This window comes from Lycium barbarum, chromosome 7 (genome assembly GCF_019175385.1).
Source record: "Lycium barbarum isolate Lr01 chromosome 7, ASM1917538v2, whole genome shotgun sequence".
NCBI classification, from domain to species: Eukaryota; Viridiplantae; Streptophyta; class Magnoliopsida; order Solanales; family Solanaceae; genus Lycium; species Lycium barbarum.
In genome coordinates, this window is record NC_083343.1 from 32,479,854 (window position 1) to 32,491,170 (window position 11,317).

At 36.2% G+C, this 11,317-nt stretch overlaps 1 long non-coding RNA gene across 3 annotated transcripts in view; it reads right to left on the bottom strand.

Annotated features, from left to right (window-relative positions):
• The window catches only part of LOC132603379 (uncharacterized), a 34,786-nt gene extending 23,844 nt beyond the window's left edge, over nt 1-10,942 (bottom strand). For all 3 annotated transcript variants that reach the window (XR_009568195.1, XR_009568194.1, XR_009568193.1), the window contains exon 1: nt 3,686-10,942. This is a non-coding gene — a long non-coding RNA (uncharacterized LOC132603379). The remainder of the gene's footprint in view (nt 1-3,685) is intronic.
• Nucleotides 10,943-11,317: the final 375 nt, after the last annotated feature.

An 11,317-nucleotide genomic window follows, 5' to 3' on the forward strand; every position in this document is an offset into this window, starting at 1 on the left:
CATTCAAGAGAATTCGTACTAAATTAGATCGTTTAGAACATACTTAAGTCTAAACTAAAGCAACTAAGAGCTAACGAAAATTGGGCAGCATTTCCTTTGTTTCAACAACTTCCTCCATATAATAAATAACTCCCAAACATCAATAGCAACACCCATAATATCATAATGAATAGACTTTTTCAAGTTAAACATTGTTCAATCCTCAAAACTCCTTTTCAATGTCATTCATAACCATAGTTACAATACAACACCATATTCATTTACATATAGTACTTCCTCAACATCCTTAGTATTATTCATAACAAGATATACTCATAGCATGCTAAGAATCATGGCTCAAGTTAACTTACTACTGAAAATCTCATTATTTTCATATTTAAGCTCATATTCTTTTTCCTTCTCTCATCCAAGTCATTAAACCACTCAAATAATTTTAATATCATGAAATAGATGTAAAACGCACCTTTGATCATGTAAGGATGAACTTTGGATGGATATACTTCACTAGAGAAAAACCCCAACTTTAATACCAAAAAGGATCTTGACTTCTACAAACCCTAGTGAGCCTTTTTGCAATTGATTCTCTTGATTCTTGGTGTTTAATCTTTGATTTCCCTTGGATTTGTGTTGATATGGTGTGGGGAATGTTCTAGAGCTTTCAAGAGTTGTAGAGAAGGTGGGAAATGAATTAAATGATCATGGGTCATATATATATAAAAAGAGAAAATTCTGGAAAAAGTGACCCGATTGAGTTATACGGACATTTATACGGTTCGTATAAGTGACCGTATAATACTACCAGGGCCTGACCTTCTCTAGAAAGGTTATATGGACCCTTATATGGACCGTATAAAGTTATACGGACCGTATAAGTGGTCGTATAACTCATATTTTCTGAAGTCGTCTCGTTGATTCGTTTAACTTCCAATCCTTGTGGGACCTTCTTGGTACTGGTATAACACTTCATTAACTATCTAAGGAGCCCTCTAGCTTCTCCTCGAGACATTAATAAATAATCATCAACTCGATAATTGCGATGCCTTCCCAAATACAACTTATACTTTACTTCTTTTGGCGAACTTAATTTCTCCGAGGCGTAATACTTCAAAATCTTATAGTATACACCTTCAAGCTACCAAATACCCTCCTTAAGGTCATATGGACTTCATGTTCACCTTAAGCTTCGGTTAGTCTATTCATAGCACAACAACACGAAATGTCTGAGGTGTAATATTCTCCCCCTCTTAAGAATATTCGTCCTCGAATGTTAAGTTCTCGGGGATTCTACAGAAAGTTCGCCAGAGTTTTTCCTATAATATGACACTACCATCCTGTCACAGCAACCCAAAATATATTGCCTCACAGGGCTACTACTACAACAACAACAATAGAAAACATGGCCACACACGACCAAAAAAGCATCAAGAGAAACATTACATACCTGAGGACAATGGCGTCTCGTCCTGAGCCTCTTTTAGGGGTGGAAATAAATGCGGATATCTGGACTTCATATATTCTTCTGCACAGGACCTTAACTGAGACCACGTCTTTAGTTCCGAGCTTCCGCACTTGCCTATCTAGTATGGTAATGGGTACTTCTTCGTAAGCTAACTTCTCGATAACTTGAACATCATCTACAGGCACGATTCTGGAAGGATCTCCAACACACTTACGGAGCATCAGCACATGAAAAACTGGATGAACTGATTCAAGCTCTGGAGGCAAATCTAGTTCATAAGCCACTTGGCCTACCTTGTGCACAATCTTGTAAGGTCCAATATTCCGGGGACTAAGCTTACCCTTCTTGCCGAATCTCATTACACCTTTCATCGGCGACACTTTCAGGAATACCCAATCATTAACTTCGAATTTCAAGTTTCGTCGACGGTTATCTACATATGATTTTTGGCACCTCTAGGCTGTCAACAATTGATCTCTGATGAGTTTGATCTTGTCTACTGCTTGTTGAATCAATTCTGGACATATTAGTTGTGTCTCCCCTACTTCGAACCACCCAATTGGTAATCTACACTTTCTTCCGTATCGAGCTTCATACGGGGCCATTTGGATACTAGATTGATAATTGTTATTATATGCAAATTGAATAAGTGGCAAATAATCATTCCAATTACCTCCGAAATCTAATACACATGCCCGTAACATATCTTCCAGGGTCTGAATAGTGCATTCAGCTTATCCATCAGTTTGTGGATGAAATGAGGTGCTAAGTCTTACTTGAGTTCCCAAACCTTCTTGAAAGGACTTCCAGAAATTAGCTATAAATTTTGCCCCTCTATCTATGGTGATGGCTATTGGGACACCATGAAGTTGCACTATCTCTTTAAGGTATAGCTTTGCATAATCTTCTGCTGAGTCTGTAGTTCTGACGGGTAGAAAATGAGTTGACTTTGTCAGTCTGTCAACAATTACCCATATAGAGTCATACTTACGCCAAGAACGAGGCAAGCCTACAATAAAATCCATGTTGATCACTTCCCATTTCCAAGCTGGAATTTTCATAGCCTGCAACAATCCTACTGGCTTTTGATGCTCAATTTTCACTTGTTGACAATTTGGACACTGAGCTACAAATTCTACTATATCTTTCTTCATTCTATCCCACCAATACATTGATTTGAGATCATGGTACATCTTTGTCGCTCCTGGATGAAAGGAATAGCGAGAGCAATGGGCTTCTTCCAGGATCTGACGGCGTAATCTTGCAACATCCGGGACACATAGCCTGCCTCAATACCTAAGAACCCCATTTGCAGAAATCTCAAATGGTGACTTCTCCTTCTGGGGAAGTGTATCTCTATAATAACTCAACTTGGGGTCTTTATATTGACGCTTTTTCACTTTCACGTCTAAGGATGAAACAGCTGGATTATGAACGGTAACTCCTGCATTACCCGATTCCATTAAGCGAACTCCTAGGCTAGCCAGCTGGTGGAGCTCATAGACATAGTCTTTCAGTAGCTCTAACCACCGCCTCTGCTGTAGATTCAACTCTTTCTACTTGAAATTATACTGCAGACTCTTGTGATCGGTATAGATATCAACATGAACATCATACAAATAATGCCGCCATATTTTTAGTGCATGAATAACCGCCAGCTAATTCAAGGTCATGAGTCGGATAATTCTTCTCATGTTTCCGCAACTGCCGAGAAAGACCTACGCAAACGCACTAACTATTGGAACATTCTCCAAAGAAGGAGTGTCCATGTTCGTATCATGAATATGAGTCAAATAGGCTAGACATCCTCTATCCACTAAATTCATCGCTCGGAGGTATGAGATGATCTTCTTAGGAGCAGGGCTAGGAGTACCCTTCCGGTCCAAACGCGGAATGCAGGGCATAGCTAATGTGACTGTCTTAGTGTGACAGTTCAAGATCGCATGGTACAGAGATAACTAGTTCATTCCCAAGATAATATCGAAGTCTTCCATACTAAGGTTTACGAAGTATGCCCACGTATCATAGCCCAAAAAAGTAATCACACAAGCCCGATGGACTCGATCTACTACCACAGAATCTCTAACCGGAGTAGACACACATATAGGCACATAGAGAATATCACAAGTTATATTCATCCAGTAGAAAAATAGGTAGACACGTATGAGAAGGTAGAACCCAGATAAAATAAAATCAAAGCGACCCGATGATAAACAGAAATGGTACCTGTGATGACAACATCAGAAGCCTTCGCCTTTAGTCTACCAGGGAAGGCATAATAATGGACTCGTCCGCTACGGGACTGTGCATCACCATCACCACTCTTTCCTGACTGAGCTCCTCCCCTAGAACCCTGAGAATCTCCCCTGCCGGACCTCTAACAGACTGAGAACCACCGCGGCCTGTTGGTGCACCGCCCCTACTCGAATGTCCACCCCTACTGAATAAGAAGATATATATATATATATATACATATATATAATGAAAATAACGTGTATACATGATATGTATATCATGGGTAACTAAAAATAGTTATTGGTGGCGTGATAGTACTATATAGATGCATATATGTGAAGACGACCAAGAGAATTAACGGAAATAAGGTAGTATATGTATGGTACGTGTAAAAAAAAAAAATAGTATATAGGCATACTCATTGTAAAGTTATATGTACATGTGTATTTTTTGAAGATCAGGTATAAATATGGTTATTGTATATAAGGACAATATATATGATGTAGAGTATGGAAATACATATTTATTATGTGAAAATAACATATACATGGAGTATGTTTATCGTATGTAAAATAGTATAAAGAAGTACACTTTCAGAAATAGCCATGAAAAATATAATAACATGTATAAGTACCGTGATATATATAAGTACACCACAATGTAGAGATGATTGGATGATTTAATAAGAAATAAAGTATATATATGTATATGAAAAATAGAGTACATACCTGGTGGCTTTCGTAAAATAACTTGGGCCACTATACTTGAGCCCTAATATAATTTTCTTGTTTTCAACTTGAAAAATAAAACCTGCTCGACGTTAGTGCAAAAAGAACAAATTCTGAAAATATGTTTTGGGTCACTAAAGTTCTTATTTTTTTTCTCTCCAAAAACTGGTGTTTTTATCACTTCTAAAAAAAATCCATGTGTGGGCCTTTGCATAGAATATGCCTAGCTCTTGCTTGAAACATTTGAAAAAACGTTATTAGCAAATTCTTTATTTCGAAAGAGAAGTCTCCAGTTTCACCTTTTAGAAAAATCCAATTTTCTTACATCCTGAAAAAAAAAGTTGACATCATTTATGTGACTACTCTAATACGCCTAATCCGAATAAATACACTAAGTTCAATATCTTAAAACAAAAAGAGTGTAGGGAAGATAATGCCTAAACTTACTAATATACTTCAGTCAAGTTACGCGTTCAAAACAAAACTACAAAAAATACAAATTCACAAGAGTGTTAGTCAAATAATATAAATAGCATGTATCAAACAATATGGAGGCTTGAAATTTTGAATAAGGAAGAAGGACGGAGACTCGAGACGTGGACGAGGTGGGACTGCTAGACACGAGTAAATAATCTGCTGCTGGCCGCTCTTTGATATGGGCAGAATCCGGAGTTGCCATAACTCCAAATGCTCCCGAAGTTGCTCATGAAAAAAAAGAAAGAAAGAAAAAGATAAGGATTAGAAACAATTCTCAACAAGGAAAAAAGAAGTCTATATAACTTTAATTAATAAAAGCTAGATAAAAGAATCGAATGTCCAGAGATACTTAGCATATTTTTTCTAGGTTCAAATAAGGAAAAAAAATAACTTAGCATATTAATTGCACCTGAACTTGAGTATAGCAGCCCCGCTCCCTTTTATGCAAGTTTTAAGTGTTCAAATCAGTAAACTTTCAATCAAGTATGGAAATCCATTCTTTTAAAAGCGAGGCCTCAAGTTAAATAACTCTTCATCGGCCCAAGTGTAGAATATGTTCAAATCGGTTAAGGGTTTAAAGTGCAACTCTAGCTCACTGTTAAATAGGCAGCAACCCATTGACTCAAGAGACAGCATATTTCAGACCAAAATGCGGTGTAAATAACCAAAATTGCAGCGGCAAGTATAGCCTCAAAGTGCAGCAAAATCTGCTCCAAAATGCAGTTGTTTACAGCAGTGATTCGGCTCAAATTGTCATGTCAATTCAACTAAAAAATGCAGCAATTGCTGCATCTTAAACTGCAGCATTAGGACATCAATTATAGCATTTATTTTTGTCTCAGAAAAGGCAGCAGAAACAAAGAAATATAGAATCTATTTCCTTTACTCTCAGAAGTACTCTAAACGTAGTATCAATCCCATACTGCAGCAAAAAGCCACAACAAAGGACAGAAACAGTGAAATAAAACGGCAGCATAGGAGAGCCTCTTGAACATAGCAGTGGCTTTAAGGTTCCGAATGTGTCTCAAGAATGTTGCATTTTTCAGCCTTCTCAAATGCAGTACCAGTGTAATATCTGTTACTTTATTTCTCAAGTGTAGCAAGCTTATCAGGTGTGGCATTTGTTCTTTTTAGCAAAAAATAGTAGCTCATCAAACAAAACAACAACAACCATTTTTAATGAAAGACAGGACTGAGAACACATCAATCAACCCATTCAAAAGCAGTAGGAATCTGCCCTCAAAGGCAGCAACGAAGTACCCTTATAGTGTAGCAACACCGCCTTAGAAAAGTAACTACGGTGAGCCAATAACATAGCCAAACATTCCATCAGAAATCAGCAACAGAGTGCAAGCAAAGTAGCAATTTTTTGGCCCAAAAAACGCAGCAGCAGTGGGCAGCAACTAATATGATGGAAATTTAGACATAGCTTTTTTAAAGAAAAAGAAAAATCCCATAATATGTCTTGACTTTCAGCCTTCACAACAACGAATTCAACAAGGAAAACCGCTAGGAGAATATCTTAGGAGAATTCTCAAACCAAACGCTAAAATAGGGAACTAAGATTGGAGCTAAATCATCATATGCTTAGGCTACCAAAACCTTGATACTAGGTATTTTTAAAGAAAGCAGTATAACTAGACTACTTAACCAAACAACACTTAAACTGGGCTACCAATGATTAGTCCTAAGTTTAGCTAGTTATAACAACAAAGTTGGAACTGGGCATTTATGAAATCATGCTTGGACAGGGAATATTTTGGAATTTAAAGCATATAATTCACAACCAGTTTATATTAATCAAACTAATATAAACTATAGCAATTATACCAAAACAGTGTACAGTCACATACATTAATCTCCATTTTTAAACATTGAACCTGATCTAGCTTAAACTGAGACAAATAGCAAGCACACTTAACACATGAAGGGAAATTAAACTAATTACTTAACTCTAATACGATTGCAACTAGACACTCTACATGAAACAGAACAAAAAGATAAAATGCTAGGGCAAGGGGGAAAATAATACTTCCAAATCAGCAACCTAACATTAAAACAAACCAAATCACTCTAATTACAGAAAGATTCGAGATAAATAGAACCAAGACAAGAAAGGAAGATTAAATAAGAAATATCACTACGTTTTCCTTTTAGTTTGATAACCCGAAAATGAAATGTAAGACGAGGACGAAGATGATTACTAACTTAGCTAGCCATATAACGAGGGCAACTCGCAAAACAGAGAAATTAGCCCAAACGATGAAGTCAAACACAGATTTGACAAATTTAATTTTCACGAATCGGTAAATTTTCCCTTCAAGACAAGTAACTTTCCCTACTCAAAACAGTAGGTTTTTTTTTTATCAAAATAGTATCCTTTTCCCTAATCAAAAATAGTAACTTTTTGACTAGAAAACAGTAACTTTTTAGTAAAAAAAAACAGTAGCCTTCTTTTTCTGTCAAAACAGTAACTTTTCTTAAGTTCAGCAGAGACAACAAGAAGCAGTAACAGTAGGCAACAGCAAGTGTATCAGCTTGAGTGTATTAAACAGCACTCCAAACTTAATGGTAAGACAAACACATTTATCCCAAAAAAATCAGTCATTTGGCCTTAACTTGCAGTAGCCCAAGGCCAGAACCAGCAGCAAATGCCAAACCAATCCCTTAATCAAGTGTGAGTCTATTTCTTTTTAATGAATGCAACAGCTTTATCCCAAAACCAGGCAAGATTTATCTTAAACACAGCAACAAGTGACAGCAACATGTAGCAGTAGTAATGTCTTTTTTTTTTTTTTTTTTTGCCTTCCATTAAAGTATGACAACTTTCAAAAGATAGCATAATACATGCCAAAACAGCAAGCTGTTTGGCCAAAATATTACAGCCATTGATAAGGATAATGTAGCAGCCAAGAAGTGCATCAAACAAAAAATGGGCAGAAACCATTTTCTCGAGTGTAGCAAACTGTTTCTTTTCGTGAGGGCAGTAAGTTCTGCTTCAAAATGTTCCAACAACAAGCTGGTTACAACATCCTAAAGTGCACAGTTGACTCTTCCAAAATATAGAAACTTAAGTGCAGCATATTTTGTCTTAATATAAAGAGATCATTTGCCTGTGAAAAAAAACTCTGACATTGTTTAAACAGTGAGGTAATAAGTCTTTAAGGGATTTATTTTTTAAGAGAAAACAAATGAAGTATCAAGTGGCAGCATCAACTTACTGCCACGACTGAAAACAACTGTTTAACTACACACTCAAGTATAAGAGAAGAACAAACTGAATTTAACTCCTTCTAAGCATTCTTAACTGTGGAAACTGGATGCTATCCTTTTAAACAAACCTGACTGCTTTAGACAAAAGAAGTAATTTACAATACATAAACATGTCCCTAGGCAGTGCTTCTTTAACCAAATTTGCCAGCATATATCAGAAAGGCAAGGTATAAAGAAGCCAAAGACACTTCTCTAGATGCAAGAATAGACTGATTTATAAGCCAATTAGGTTGAAGTAGTTATTGAAATCTTCAGTTTGGAAGTAGAGAGGGAAGATGACTGATGGTTTATGTTCTGGAGAGTCACATAAGCTAACAGCCATACCATGAATCAATGTTATAGCTACTGGAAGATCCTTAAATCATGAGAGGTAATCAACTCAAACAAAATGACATATCTTGCACATTTTATACCATACAATTAAGTAAATAGGCTGAACTACAATCAACAATACTTCACACATGTATTCCACTCAATTCAAGTAGCAATGATAATAAGTTTCTTGTAGCAAATTCGTTATGGGAAAATCATGAACTACCCATGAAATGTGAAGAAAACAAGGTTAGATAGAACGACAACTATTTGAAAATACTTTACTGAGTTTGAAGACAGATATGTGAAAGATTTAAAGCTCAGATTTCAAAGAGAAAGGGCCTGGGAGCGAGATTTGAAGTAAAATCTCGTTAAGGTCAAAACAAAAACATCTCTGGTTCAACATAGGCATCTCTTTGAGAATAGAAAGCACACTTTTGGACCTAAAAAAATATTCTAAAACAGCTTTTAGTTTAAAAACACTTAACATGCACGAGAAAGAACTGATTCTAGAAAATAAAAGCAGATTACTACAAAGGGGTTATTGACTTAAAAAAAAGGGAAAATCCAGAGCAAACCAAAGCTATTACTTTGAAATGAATTGAAATATGAGTACAAGTTAACCATTGCCTTCTATTTTTGAACTGATCCAACACGCTAGGAAATGCAGTTCTCTACTCCTAGTTTAAGCGTTTAAAGAATTAGATAGACTAATATTTCTTATTCGGACTGGACTAAAACCAAAGCTAAGCCACATAACCTTGAAAATAGGAAGAACTCCATAGAACGTTAAACCAAAAGGAAAATTACTAAACTAATGATTGAACCTATCCATTGCTTGGAATGAACTTGAAACACAAGTTGAATTTAAGATGGGAGTGGACAGTGCTAAAATTAACCATACAATGAGCTCTACCAACATGCTTTCCCACATCCTTAAAGAGAAACAAGGATACATTATAACTCAACAAAGCATATTTTTTCTTTTCTCAATGATCAATCAAACAGGCAATCAGTTCACTTTGGACTTACTTAACTTTGGGTCCTACTGATCCATGACCTCTGTTATTCCAAAGTACAGATCATGATTTCTAAGATCAAATAATTAAGCAACACTAGTAACTGCAGAAACAACCATGACAACAGCTTTGCTAACTACAATTGAATCCAAACAAACAGGAATCCCAATGTTAAACATGCTAAAGCAAGTATAGAAAAGTAGAATTGAAAGAAATGGAAAGAAGAGGAAAATTACTAAACTAGTAACCTGATTCACTTATAATGAAATAGTTAGCCCCAAACTGATAACTAGACTCTAATGGACAGATATAACGATATGCTAAAATAACAAAAGATTACAAATTTAGGTTAATTCCTACATTTTTGGATTGTAAGACGACCTATAGAGAGAAACACAAGATGAGCTGTAGATATCTAACAATAACGGGCTGAAAACAGGACTAAAAAGTGAGGGAAGAGGTTTGAGGATATGATTCAAATAAAGCTTAGCCTATAACAGATTTGTTGAAACTAAACAAAGAGTTAAAGCCTATTTAAAGCTGATCAGCATTAACAAGTTGACAACAAAATAAAGACGTTATTGATAGTGACAATCAAATTAATAATAGCGGCAAGCTAATGACGACAACCAACTAATCACATAAATTTAATTAATTACTTCCAACTAAACCAGCAAACAACCAAACGATTAATAAACATTTCCTAAGCCTAAAACAGTGAACGGGAAATGAAAGGGGAGACGAATGTTGCCTTTTCCCCGAGCAGCGACGGGGCGACGGGAGTTAAACACATATTCGACCAAATTAGTCGTTTTTACGCTATTTTACAACAAACGAGGAGAATACATATTCCAGCAGCCAACTAAACCAAATAAACGACAAGAAATACTTGAACGACTACATCTCTACTTCTACTAAATTAAAGACGAAGATAGGAAAAATGCGATTACCTTCTTTGTGACAGCGAACTGAGGCTAACGTCGTCGTCGAGTCTCCGAATCCGCTTGATGAGCTTGTTTAGCCGAGAACCACCAAAGAATTCGACAAAAAACAAACTTAAAGTTAAAAGAGAGATTTGTTTTTTTTTAAGAAAACAGATGAGATTTGTTTTGGGTTATTCAAGAGAAACTTGCTCCAAATAGCTCACTAAGGGCTTCTATTTATAGGTAACAACTGAGGGTTTCAACAGCTTGAATTCGAAGTTCAAAAATAATGAAAAGGGGGGAAATTTTGGGAGATGTTTTCAACAGATGAGATGATGAAAATAGGGATGGGACTTACCATGAAATCCGCTGAAATCGCACATGGAGCCTGCAAGCTTCAGAGATGGAGTGTGAGAAAGGAGAAGAGGGGTGTAGGTAGCGGAATTTGTGGGATATTGCTAGGCTTACGTTGAAGAGATAAGGGGATCGCTTGGTTCAGCTGCAGAGAAAAAGGGTTCGCTTTGGTTATGGTACTGAAGATGGATTAGGAACTTAAGGGGGCTTTAGTTGTAGGTGTTTGGGCCGGGTCGGGTCGGTGGGGATGTGGGTTGGGGCATTTGTTTGGCGAATTGGGCTGCAGAAAATGGCTTTCAAGAAATAAGAATTGGCCCAAGTTTAAAAATTAGCTGAATTAGTTCCTAATCTTACTTTCTCTAATCCCTTTTTTTTTTTACTTCAATCAATTAAAATATGCTTCTTTATCCTAATTAATTCCCGCAAAATGCCTGCATATATAAATTACAATATAAGAAATCTAATTTACATATTTAGTTTCAAAGCAAAGTAAAATATTATTGGTACAACAATAAGTAGGATTAAAGGAAAAATGTC